Raw genomic sequence first — 14,668 nt, forward strand, 5'->3', positions numbered from 1 at the left:
TATACACTGGGGAGGAGTCAGAACCGCGTGCGCTTTGTGATTGGCGGATACTGTGGTGATTGGCAAATACTGCGAGTGACTTGCAGCAGGTAGAGAGAGAGGTTATGGACTCACTATCAAGCATTTTCAAATATGAATTCTATTTGAGTAGATGGTTTGAATGATTTTGTGCTGAAAATCAATTAGGACAATTGTTATGAATAACATTTATATTCAATGTCACCTCAAATGTATTGGAAATATATTGATTCTTTGAACTGTCTCTACCTGCATGTACCAGTGGGTAACCTGTCAGGTGTGAAATGGGAAATGTGTTTTTTGCATATCCCAACTCCCCCTGAAACACTCTCAGAGAGTGGCCTCACAGTCAGGTACTCTATAAGAGTGATTGACAGTGACCCTAGAGCAATTAGGGTTAAGTGCCTTGTTCAAGGGCAGATCAACAGATTTTTCATCTTGTCAGCTCAGGGATTCAAGCTACCTGCCACCTCATGACATTGTAATACTGCATGATAAACAGGGTAGCCTAGTTTATCAGGTCCACTTGGAAAACCTCTATCCTAGTGTGTGCAATGAGACGTTCAACAGATCTTAATTATAGACAATCTCTCCAAAACATGAATGGCTCATACATAAGCAACACCATTTACAGGAAGCTCCACATTTCATGTGTGCAGCGGATTGCAGGAAGTATTCGACCTACTGCCACCTACTGATGACACAATACATCAGAAATGCAGAATAGACAGGTCGTCTAAACCAAGCCCCCCACATATGGCCCCTGGAAAGCCCGCCAACATATCAGGGAATCCCTTTCCACCAGTCTGTGCCTCACCGTTAAACAGTAGCTTGGAAAAACTCTTCTACCTGGAAAAAATGTAAACCACCCTAAAACAAATTCCTCAACATGGTCTCCCAAAATTTGGCATTGTTTCATAGCCCAGGGAATGGAGCAAATATGACATGTAGGAAAAGATTGAAATCTTTGAAGAAGAAGAAAAACAACATCCATCTTTAATAAGAAAGTTCCCTCGGGGGTCTACTAGACATTCTTTCTCTGCTGTTCTCAGCTTATGGAGTACTTTCCTGTACACCATTACAGAAGTACTGTAATGAGCTTTTATAAGTGTTGCTCTTAAACAGTCTGCAGAATGGGATCCAAACGGAGACTAACACAATCATTAGATTTTGGCTCAGGTAGCCATGCAGCTCGCCCTAGGCCAGCGATGCTCTGTGCCAAGTACTTCAGCCCTTACCCCTCTCTCTCTCTCTCTCTCTCTCTCTCTCTCTCTCTCTCTCTCTCTCTCTCTCTCTCTCTCTCTCTCTCTCTCTCTCTCTCTCTCTCTCTCTCTAATGAAATGGGTCTGTTAATACAGCCATACAAATACATCCTGGAAAGCATGAGGCTGCCAGTGCCAAGGATGGGGATCACCCCCAAAATAATAGTTTCTGTTTCCAATAACAATGCAGTTTTTATCATTTACATATTGTATAGCCTCCTGTAGGTTATTAACCCTCTAGACATGTCTGCTAGGGTATGATTTGTGATTATAGAAGAGATAAGGCTTTCTGATGCTGCTGTATGGTGTGTAAACACATCCCCGTGACTGCAGAACCCCTATCTGAATGGGTGTCCATTTCCCTGGTGGTCCCAGAGTACAATGTAACTTGTGGTGAGAGATCCCTTGCCACTCTTAAAATATTTAAACACGGATGTCTGTGTACCTTAAAAATGGTGTAATGGCTTAATTTTCTGGCTTATTACAGCCATGTGTGGTAGGGGTTTTATGGTGTGTGGTGAAGGAAACACAGTGCCTGTGTGCGGTCCCAATGTCTCCTACAGCCTGTAGGACACGCATGCATCCCTCCTCTGACCGACTCCAGTGTTTCATTGACTGGGAAAAATCTACCAATACTGAACTCAGGTCATAAAGCCAGAGTAGGAGCAGAGGTGTTTGTCTGGGCAGAGGTGGAACCTGATTTTTCAGCTACCCACGTCACTGTGTTAATTCGCTCCATTAATTACTGTGGGAGTCTCTACTGGCAACTGATGTTTACACACATAAATAAACCAGTGTGTACTTGGCTCAGAAGTCTGAATTCTCTATAATGAGCCATCTATAGGGTAACTACCTAGAAAGTATAAAGACACTGTTTTGTATTGTTGGATATAGAATTTGTATGATTGCCCTGTTGGCATTCTTCTCTAAAAGGAGATGGGTGAGAGCATAATGCTATCATTGCAATCATTGGTTAGAATCTTTGTGTGTTAATATATTCCAGGACAATGTCAACTGAAGCCCATTAACCAGAATTTCCTTTCTAAAAATCCCCTAATCCCTGTATCACCTCTGAATGGCCTGACCCTAACCACCACACCCAATGGTTTTTGTTCTGACCTCAACCTTTGACCTCAAGCTGTAGACCCATACACAAAATGGTGCCTTAACATAAACAAAATATCAAAGGTAAACCAAACACTGAGAATTGATGTGAAGTACCCTAATTTTCTAGTATCTTGGAGATGATTGAGTGTGACATGCCAGGTTGTTATGGGTACACTTCCTTGCCTGCAAAATATGTGGAAATAGTGGTGTTTCAGCCAGTTGAGGGCTTCTATATAGGAAACCCTCTGTCAAACTGTCAATCTCACTGAGCATGACTTCCAAGCTGCCGTAGTCTGGTATATTCCACTAGTTGCATGGTCTGCTTTATCCCCCAGCTTACACAAATATGGGCTTTGACACATGATATGGAAAAAAAAGTTTTTGAATTGATAACAAACCAGCATCCGTTTTCACCCAGTATTGATGTTGTTGAGCGAAGAAGTGCTCAGCACCAATCTTTGATCCCAAAGGCTGCAGGTGTAGTCATTGTTACACACACCTGTGACTGCAGTGGTATGAAGATCAGAAGGGACAAGCATGTACAGGATCCTGACTGATGATCAAGAACAAGATAGCTTGAGTTATTTTAGTGAGGTATGGGCAGACTAAGTACATAAGCTGTAAAATACTCTAGTGTTCAAGCAGTAGCCTATACAATGCATGAAAGAAAAGCAGACAGATTGAAAGTTGCCTGCCTCTATTTGTGTACCAATGACATTATCGATCAAATTAAATGAGGTCATTTCGTTTGTATAGGTTCTGATAGTGATTGTGATCATGTTGATCATTGCTCTTGTTACTTATCCTGTAAAGATCACATTTGATTATTTTATAACTAGCGTCTTTGGAGGAACTGATTATGATTAACTGAAATACATCAAGGTATTAACAGTCCCATGGACCTCCTCACTTTGCCATCTGCCAGTGTTCTTCATTGAAGCCCATGTTCAGGTCATACAGACTCTGTCAGTCAGTAGCCTAGTCAACACCAACAGTGGTATTATAGATGAGTATCTCTGAACCATAATGGCCTCTGCTACAACCATCACAAACACAATATATAGAGGTCGATGTGGAATGTGTAAGTCACACATATCTTATGAACCCAGTGGAATCCAAATTCAAAATATATGTCCTATTGTACAACAGCTTATAAAACTAACACTGTAAAAGTGTTTAAAAATGTGATCAGTGTTATTTCCTTATAGTTGCTGGGTGATAATACAATCTCCACAGGATCTTCTAATCAGTAGGTTTGCATGGGCGGGAGTTTTGGCTTTCCATGGTGACATCGCCTTGCGGTAAATTGGTTAATAGACTCCCCACTCAGACCAATTCCAGAAATTCTTAGCAAAATACTTAATTGAGAAATATTTTTTTGCTAGAAAGCTATTTTTGCCCATTTTAATGGAAATCTATTACACTAAGGTACTTAATTGTTACCCAGAAACGGTTTGATATTGATATAAAAACAGCTGTATTGGGCCTTTAACCTTAACCCCTCCAATAAATCCAACACTTTCTGTTGTGGAATGAATGCAGAACACCTTTACATGGCTGGCTCACCTTTCATTTTCACTTCTCCCCCCCCCAACACTTTCTATTGGGTCTCAGAGCAGACAATACTATCTATAGCCAGTGCATGATATTCTTCAGCCTACTGCATAGAAAACAGACCACTGGCAAAAGAAAGGGACAGTTCCCATAGCTCCCATACAAGCCCTCCCAGTCTTTCATCGCTACAGATGATCCCTTATTCAAGCACAACATGATTGCACATTGCAGAGGTCTCTGGGATGATATTGAGATACCGTATAAGCTGCTCAAAAGCCAAAAATAACAGCAAACATGATGATGTCTCATGGCATCATGAGTGCTGACATCTGGGATGACATCATTTCAACAGATACACGTATATCTTCCAAGTGGAGGCAAGTAGGGCTGAAATGGTGCCATTGAAAACACAAGCACGACAGTATCTTAAATTATATAATGATTAGATCTAGATTCTAGTGTAGTCACTAAATGTTTTTCATTCTTGACATGGCGGTTTTATTTCCTACAACAACCATCATTTGAGAGAATGTATTTTGGCTTCTTCTGGAACATTTCAATATGCATTGATGACAGTTATCAACTCCTTGCCAATACTACAGACTTTAATCTTGGTTTATCAGATTTAAAAGCCATGACTTAAATTAGTGTCTTTTTTTACATTGGCCAGATATTCAACCATGAGAGCTGGGCTTCATTTCACGGGGTTCTAATAAAATAACTGAGTATGTCACAATTCCAGTCTTAGGAAATGATTACACTCTCCTCAGACTTACAATGGCCCCTCTCAATTTGGTACAGTAGTCTTTGTTTGTATCTCTAGAGTCTAAACTGGACTTAATAGGCAGTATCTATTCACAAGACTTTCCCATATTCCCTGTGACAATATTTATCCTCTCTATGAGGTCGGAAAAACTGTTCAGTGTGAAAGAGTTCTAAACATAGACGCCCTGGGAACATTGTTCTGACAATCACCAGCAGCTCCCTAAACAACACTGCATTGTGCAGCACTGTAGGCACTCAGATCAGCATGCTGCTATTCTCATCTCTACCATCTCTACAAGCTTCCCAAAGTGGACAGCTTCATTTAGTTATTTACAATAACTGTAGAATTGAATTATATAGTTTAATGTGCTCAATGTATTTTGATTGATGTGTGAGTGTCCCTCAGCGGCAGTCAGCCGGGTAGAAAGAGGAACTCAATGTTTATTATTTTGCTGGGTGGGCTAACCTTGACTTGTCCACTCTCGCGTCAGCGCATTTAGTGTCCACTAGATGGCAATGCTGCCACACACAACTTTTGGATGCTGAGACCTCTACTTTGTTTCGTACTTTTTATTCAGAAATAATTATTTCCTGGAGCAGATTCAGCATTAATAGTAAACAATGGATAATTACTTTTGTTTTTATTGTCTGAGGATCATAATGACCAAAATAAGAAATAGAATGGAAAATAGAACATGTCTTGGATTCTAAATGGGTTTTGTTTTCTCTCTCCTCTCTTACTGTCTCTCTCTCTCACACACACACACACACACACGCACGCACGCACGCACGCACGCACGCACGCACGCACACACACACACACACACACACACACACACACACACACACACACACACAAACATATACAACATTTGTATAATGATTTTATGACCTATTTTGCTAGATGATATAATGATTGGCATTGTTCTATCACTCTCGTCTCACCTGGTAAAAGATCATCAGGAAGGGCTTGTCAACCTCATATGAATGACCTTTATCATGATGAGATAAATACTGCTTGTCTTTTCCTCCAGTCCACCTTACACAACACCTTTCCTCTGCCACATGCAAAATCCCTGGCCCATTGTCATTGATATGTGTCTTTGTAGGGACTAGGGCATGCAGCTCAGTAATTAAGTAGACCCAATGCATACAGCCAGTGTCATTGATATGTGTCTTTGTAGGGACTAGGGCATGCAGCTCAGTAATTAAGTAGACCCAATGCATACAGCCAGTGTCATTGATATGTGTCTTTGTAGGGACTAGGGCATGCAGCTCAGTAATTAAGTAGACCCAATGCATACAGCCAGTGTCATTGATATGTGTCTTTGTAGGGACTTGCAGCTCAGTAATTAAGAGACCCAATGCATACAGCCAGTGTCATTGATATGTGTCTTTGTAGGGACTAGGGCATGCAGCTCAGTAATTAAGTAGACCCAATGCATACAGCCAGTGTCATTGATATGTGTCTTTGTAGGGACTAGGGCATGCAGCTCAGTAATTAAGTAGACCCAATGCATACAGCCAGAGTCATTGATATGTGTCTTTGTAGGGACTAGGGCATGCAGCTCAGTAATTAAGTAGACCCAATGCATACAGCCAGTGTCATTGATATGTGTCTTTGTAGGGACTAGGGCATGCAGCTCAGTAATTAAGTAGACCCAATGCATACAGCCAGAGTCATTGATATGTGTCTTTGTAGGGACTAGGGCATGCAGCTCAGTAATTAAGTAGACCCAATGCATACAGCCAGAGTCATTGATATGTGTCTTTGTAGGGACTAGGGCATGCAGCTCAGTAATTAAGTAGACCCAATGCATACAAACAATCCTGTAAGTAAAACCAGGTGATAGTGTGGGGTGACAGCTCACTTAGCTGCATTACAACTGTCATTGGCTGCCTGGACTGAGTGGATGGCCCCATTACACAGCAATATGCTGACATGACAAAACTCTGGGCTGAATCCACTGACTACACAGCAGTAACTAGCTATAGCATACATCCCCATCCCCCAGCAAACAATACATTGTCAGTAGCAGATTTCCAGTGAGATTTACATTTACTAATTTCTCTCTGTATAAATCATAAATTGTTTAAGATGTATCCAGGCTGTTAGGTGGAAATCATTAACCATATCCGAAGCATTTAGTTGCCCATAGGGGGCATTGTGGAAGGTAAAAACCAGCACTATTGGCTGAAATGTGTCATGTTAGTACTGTATGTGGCTTGCTTTCCTCTTTTATGAAATTGAATCCTGTTTTATGATGTATAAATATCATCAAGGTCTAATTGCATACTAAAACAGGTTTTGTCCTTCACAATGTTGTTATTGGATAGCATTGCGGTGGTGGTACACATTGGTTTGAATTCAAGTTAAATCAAACCATGGTTTTGAGTGAGCTTTGTCACCTCCGTGGACAGTGAATAAGAACAGAACATTTTAGTTTCTATTTAGCTACTGAGTGTGAAGGGTGTATCTCCATGGAAACCTGGAATTGCTGACATTTCAACTAGCAGTACCATTAAAGTAATCTGCATTGCACATGCTGGGGCACACTTCATGCTATAGCAAACACATACCCTATGACGCCAGTGCTCTTTTTAGACATTCTATTTTGGCTATTGAAATCAGAGACAAAGTCACTAAATATCATGTCTGGCTGTGGAAAAGGACATTTAATATTAATTTAGCCTATATTACAATCTAAAAGCTTTCGTATGTTTACTTTCCAACGACACTATTTATACATGAAATGATCATTAGAAAGCAAATTACGGACTCCTCTTTAAATCTGCGTATTCCTCCGAAGCTCAGTTGTCCTGAGTCTGCACAACTCTGCCAGGACCTAGGATCAAGAGAGACACTTAAGTGTTTTAGTACTATATCACTTGACACAAGCTGCATACTGGACCCTATTCCAACTAAACTACTGAAAGAGCTAGTTCCTGTGCTTGGTCCTCCTATGTTGAACATAATAAACATCTCTCTATCCACCGGATGTGTACCAAACTCACTAAAAGTGGCAGCAATAAAGCCTCTCTTGAAAAAGCCAAACCTTGACCCAGATAATATAAAAAACTATTGGCCTTTATCGAATCTTCCATTCCTCTCAATTTTTTGGGAAAAAGCAGTTGCGCAGCAACTCACTGCCGCCCTGAAGACAAACAATGTATACGAAATGCTTCAGTCTGGTTTAAGACCCCATCATAGCACTGAGACTGCACTTGTGAAGGTGGTAAATGACCTTTTAATGGCGTCAGACCGAGGCTCTGCATCTGTTCTCGTGCTACTAGACCTTAGTGCTGCTTTTGATGCCATCGATTACCACATTCTTTTGGAGAGATTGGAAACCCAAATTGGTCTACACGGACAAGTTCTGGCCTGGTTTGGTCTGTCGGAAAGATATCAGTTTGTCTCTGTGAATGGTTTGTCCTCTGACAAATCAACTGTAAATGTCGGTGTTCCTCAAGGTTCCGTTTTAGGACCACTATTGTTTTCAGTATATATTTTACCTCTTGGGGATGTCATTCGAAAACATAATGTTAACTTTCACAGCTATGCGGATGACACACAGCTGTACATTTCATTGAAACATAGTGAAGCCCCAAAATTGCCCTCGCTAGAAGCCTGTGTTTCAGACATAAGGAAGTGGATGGCTGCAAACTTTCTACTTTTAAACTTGGACAAAACAGAGATGCTTGTTCTAGATCCCAAGAAACAAAGAGATCTTCTGTTGAATCTGACAATTAATCTTGATGGTTGTACAGTCGTCTCAAATAAAACTGTGAAGGACCTCGGCGTTACTCTGGACCCTGATCTCTCTTTTGACGAACATATCAAGACTGTTTCAAGGACAGCTTTTTTCCATCTACGTAACATTGCAAAAATCTGAAACTTTCTGTCCAAAAATGACGCAGAAAAATGTATCCATGCTTTGTTACTTCTAGGTTAGACTACTGCAATGCTCTACTTTCCGGCTACCTGGATAAAGCAAGGCTTTCTCCTATAGAGCTCCATTTTTATGGAATGGTCTGCCTACCCATGTGAGATACGCAGACTCGGTCGCAACCTTTAAGTCTTTACTGAAGACTCATCTCTTCAGTAGGTCATATGATTGAGTGTAGTCTGGCCCAGGAGTGTGAAGGTGAATGGAAAGGCTCTGGAGCAACGAACCGCCCTTGCTGTCTCTGCCTGGCCGGTTCCCCTCTCTCCACTGGGATTCTCTGCCTCTAACCCTATTACAAGGGCTGAGTCACTGGCTTACTGGTGCTCTTCCATGCCGTCCCTAGGAGGGGTGCGTCACTTGAGTGGGTTGAGTCACTGACGTGATCTTCCTGTCTGGGTTGGTGACCCCCCTTGGGTTGTGCCGTGGCGGAGATCTTTGTGGGCTAAACTCGGCCTTGTCTCAGGATGGTAAGTTGGTGGTTGAAGATATCCCTCTAGTGGTGTGGGGGCTGTGCTTTGGCAAAGTGGGTGGGGTTATATCCTGCCTGTTTGGCCCTGTCCGGGGGTATCATCGGATGGGGCCACAGTATCTCCTGGCCCCTCCTTTCTCAGGCTCCAGTATTTATGCTGCAGTAGTTTATGTGTCGGGGGCTAGGGTCAGTTTGTTATATCTGGAGTACTTCTCCTGTCTTATCCGGTGTCCTGTGTGAATTTAAGTATGCTCTCTCTAATTCTCTCTTTCTTTCTCTCTTTTTCGCCCTAGGACCATGCCTCAGGACTACCGGCATGATGACTCCTTGTTGTCCCCAGTCCACCTGGCCGTGCTTGCTGCTCCAGTTTCATCTGTTCTGCCTGCGGCTATGGAACCCTGACCTGTTCACCGGACGTGCTACCTGTCCCAGACCTGCTGTTTTCAACTCTATAGAGACAGCAGGAGCGGGAGTGATACTCTCAATGATCGGCTATGAAAAGCCAACTGACATTTACTCCTGAGGTGCTGACTTGTTGCACCCTCGACAACTACTGTGATTATTATTACTTGACCATGCTGGTCATTTATGAACATTTGAACATCTTGGCCATGTTATGTTATAATCTCCACCCGGCACAGCCAGAAGAGGACTGACCACCCCTCATAGCCTGGTTCCTCTCCAGGTTTCTTCCTAGGTTTTGGCCTTTCTAGGGAGTTTTTCCTAGCCACTGTTTTTCTACACCTGCATTGCTTGCTGTTTGGGGTTTCAGGATGGGTTTCTATAAAGCACTTTTAGATATCAGCTGATGTAAGAAGGGCTATATAAATACGTTTGATTTGATTTGAATTGAATGTCGATATCATTGCAAATATTGGGCTTTATTTTGCTTTTCTGACATTTTCTTGACCCAAGACATCTTGAGCAGTATTAGATTAGTATTATGCCCAGATTATGAGTAAACAGACTACAGTTTGGATTCTGATTGTTGTTGTAATATAGCCAAATAAAGATAGATTTTCTATAAGAGACAACTTCTCAATTATGAAGGGAATTAAGTTGCTTCTCATCCACAGCTATTACCTGTTTTCCACATTATTTTCTACATTCACAGTACATTAGAATACATGACCTCCTAGAGACATAAACTGTAATGCCATTCTGTAGCACTTACTGATTTAGTGCCTGGTGAGGGAGAGGAAGGAGGAGGGAGGAGATGGGGGGAGGAGAGGAGGGGAAGCAGCAGGATCCACAGGTCATCAACCCTTGACCCCTGACCTTTTCTTTATTTTTTACTATTTTCTACAATGTAGAATAATAGTGAAGACATCAAAACTATGAAATAACACCTATGGAATCATGTAGTAACCAAAACATCTTGATTATATTTGATATTATTCAAAGTAGCCACACTTTGCCTTAATGACAGCTTTGCACACTGTATTCTCTCAACCAGCTTCATGAGGAATGCTTTTCCAACAGTTATGAAGGAGTTCCCACATATGCTGAGCACTTGGTAGCTGCTTTTACTTCACTCTGTGGTCCATCTAATCCCAAACCGTCTCAATTGGGTTGAGGTTGGGGAATTGTGGTGGCCAGGTCATCTGATGCAGCACTCCATCCCTCTCCTTCTTGGTCAAGTAGCCCTTACACAGCCTGGAGGTGTGTTGGGTAATTGTCCTGTTGAAAAACAAATGATAGTCCCACTAAGCCCAAACCAGATGGGATGGTGTATCGCTGCAGAATGCTGTGGTAGCCATGCTGGTTATGTGTGCCTTGAATTCTAAATAAATAACAAGACAGTGTCACCAGCCCAATCACACCTCCTCCTCAATGTTTCAAGGTGGGAACCACACATGCGGAGATCAACCATTCACCTACTCTGCGTCTCACAAAGACATGGCGGTTGGAACCAAAAATCTCAAATTTGGACTCATCAGAGCAAAGGACGTTGATGTTGAGATGTGAAATATATTTTGATTTGTTTAAGCTTTTTTGGTTACTACATTATTCCATATGTGTTATTTCATAGTTTGATGTATTTACTATTATTCTACAATGTATTAAATAGTCAAAATAAAGAAAAATCCTTGAATGTGTGTCCAAACTTTTGACTGGTACTGTATATATTTCCTTTCTTAGCAGAGAATTATTGTAGAGCGGCAGGTAGTCTAGTGGTTAAGCGTGTTGAGCCAATAACCCAAAGGTCGCTGGTTTGAATACCTGAGCCACCCCCATTCTCATCGACAGGGCTGTAGTGAAGCATGTTGACAGCTTCAAGTTCCTTGGTGTCCACATCACCAACAAACTATCATGGTCCAAACACACCAAGACAGTTGTGAAGAGGGCATGCCTATTCCCCCTCAGGAGACTGGAAAGATTTGAAATCAAAGAGTTCTACAGCTGCACCATCGAGAGTGCAAGTCAAATTTCACATGAAGGTAAACATACTCAAATTCTGTGTCTGAAAATAGCTCTGTTTTTCTTGTACGATGTGTTGCTGTGTCTGGAAAATGGGTCTGTATGACATAACAGCACCAAAGAAACCCTAATGCGTCTCCCGCCTGTGTGGCTGCTTGCAGTGGGGGATGGGAGGGATGGGAGTGGGGGAGGGGTGGTTCAGTGTTACTGAGTACACAAAGCCTTTCCTCACACACACACGTGCATGCATTCACAGAGGCATACACAGGCGCTGACTCGTGCACACACACTCTAACACACACACAGTAGGCTTCTGTGTTGGTGGGTGGATGGTCTTGGCCCTGCCAGACTGACTCACACCCTGCCTGTGCTCGTAATCTCTTTATGGTATGAATAAAGCAGGAGGGCTTGGGAGCTAAATCCAATATGTTGATGGTACTGCAGCACTGTGAGAAACAGAGACACAGCTGGATAATCCCAGCTAGAGGCTGTGCTTTGCCAGCGCTTCCCAGGCCTAATAACAGACAAACAAGAGTGGTGTGACTAGCAGCACCCTTCCCCCACATCAATATATTACCATCCCCCGCTCTGTGCCGCCTAGAAAGGTCATGTGACCCTCATCAGTCTCCCGGGTTGGGGGAGGGGAAGCAGATTGAACCTGTTCTTTGTTAGGAGGTCAGCCCCAGCACCATGGCAGGAAGTGCTCTTTACCACACATACACTAATAGCTGTGCACACAGGCTACAAATAAAGCCCAGCTCTAAGAATTGGTGTACTTCAGGGCAATTGGTGTACTTCTGGGCAGAAAACTATAGCCAGCTAGACATGTATCTCAGAACACAACATCACCAGAGGCCTGGATAGTGTGGCTACACTAATATGAAAGTCCATGTTTTTGCTCATTTGACCCATAAATAAGGTAGGCAGGTACCCTAGTGGTTAGAGCGTTTGGCAAAAAAACAGCAACTTCACTCTAAAGAATTATGTGAATTGTTTGATGTAAAACACTATATAATGTATTTGGGGATTTCCTGTCATAATAACATAGAAATTCCAATTCATTATATTGATATTCAATTTGACCTATGAGTGATGCTTTTGATATACGAGCACATTTAGCAGGCATGCTGAAACCAAATTGTTACTAAATCAAATCAAATCAAATTTGATTGGTCCCATACACATGGTTAGCAGATGTTATTGCGAGTGTAGCGAAATGCTTGTGCTTCCAGTTCCAACAGTGTAGCAATATCTAACATGTGATCTAACAATTCCACAACAACTACCTAATACAAACAAATCTAGGTAAAGGAATGGAATAAGAATATGTACATATATGGATGAGCAATGACTGACCGGCATTGGCAAGATGCAATAGATGGTATAAAATACAATATGTACAGTGGGGCAAAAAAGTATTTAGTCAGCCACCAATTGTGCAAGTTCTCCCACTTAAAAAGATGAGAGAGGCCTGTAATTTTCATCATAGGTACACTTCAACTATGACAGACAAAATTAGAAAAAAAATACAGAAAATCACATTGTAGGATTTTTAATGAATTTATTTGCAAATTATGGTGGAAAATAAGTATTTGGTCACCTACAAACAAGCAAGATTTCTGGCTCTCACAGACCTGTAACTTCTTCTTTCAGAGGCTCCTCTGTCCTCCACTCGTTACCTGGATTCATGGCACCTGTTTGAACTTGTTATCAGTATAAAAGACACCTGTCCACAACCTCAAACAGTCACACTCCAAACTTCACTATGGCCAAGACCAAAGAGCTGTCAAAGGACACCAGAAACAAAATTGTAGACCTGCACCAGGCTGGGAAGACTAAATCTGCAATAGGTAAGCAGCTTGGTTTGAAGAAATCAACTGTGGGAGCAATTATTAGGAAATGGAAGACATACAAGACCACTGATAATCTCCCTCGATCTGGGGTTCCACGCAAGATCTCACCCCGTGGGGTATAAATGATCACAAGAACGGTGAGCAAAAATCCCAGAACCACACGGGGGGACCTCGTGAATGACCTGCAGAGAGCTGGGACCAAAGTAACAAAGCCTACCATTAGTAACACACTACGCCGCCAGGGACTCAAATCCTGCAGTGCCAGACATGTCCCCCTGCTTAAGCCAGTACATGTCCAGGCCCGTCTGAAGTTTGCTAGAGAGCATTTGGATGATCCAGAAGAAGATTGGGAGAATGTCATATGGTCAGATGAAACCAAAATATAACTTTTTGGTAAAAACTCAACTTGTCATGTTTGGAGGACAAAGAATGCTGAGTTCATCCATCCATTATTACATTATTGTTATTACAACAAGAACACTCAAATTCAGAACAATGCAGTGTTGAGGATCAGTGAAGTAGAGATGTTATTTCCTACCTTCCCCACCTGAGCCACACCCATCATGTTAAAACAGTAGACTCTCTTTTTTGGGGTTCTGTTTGCACGTTTTGACACTTTTTTCCCATGTGACGGGAGTAGTACTGGTTTCAAGCTTCTTGTTGCCAGGCATCTTATGACCCGTCAGGAAGTCCAGGACCCAATTGCACAGGGCGGGGTCGAGACCAGGGGTCTCAAGCTTAATGCTGAGCTTGGAAGGCACTATGGTGTTGAATGCTGAGCTGTAGTCAATGAACAGCATTCTTACATAGGTATTCCTCTTGTCCAGATGGGATAGGGCAGTGTGCAGTGTGATGGCGATTGCATCGTCTGTGGACCTATCGTGCGGTAAGCAAATTGAAGTGGGTCTAGTTTGACAGGTAAGGTAGAGGTGATATGATCCTTGACTAGTCTCTCAAATCACTTCATGATGGCAGAAGTAAGTGCTACAGGGTGATAGTCATTTAGTTCAGTTACCTTTGCCTTCTTTGGTACAGGAACAATGGTGGCCGTCTTGAAGCATGTGGGGACAGCAGACTGGGATAGAGAGAGATTGAATATGTCCATAAACACTCCAGCCAGCTGGTCTGTGCATGCTCTGAGGACACAGCTAGGCTACAGTATACAGTTTGTATCATATCACGATCACTGTTGAAATAAAAATGTGGAAACGGGTAACAGTTTACACATGTGAAGTTACACTGTAAAAACTCTAATAGCAACATAAAATGTTG

The sequence above is a fragment of the Oncorhynchus keta genome, chromosome 7, assembly GCF_023373465.1.
Source record: "Oncorhynchus keta strain PuntledgeMale-10-30-2019 chromosome 7, Oket_V2, whole genome shotgun sequence".
Taxonomy (NCBI): domain Eukaryota; kingdom Metazoa; phylum Chordata; class Actinopteri; order Salmoniformes; family Salmonidae; genus Oncorhynchus; species Oncorhynchus keta.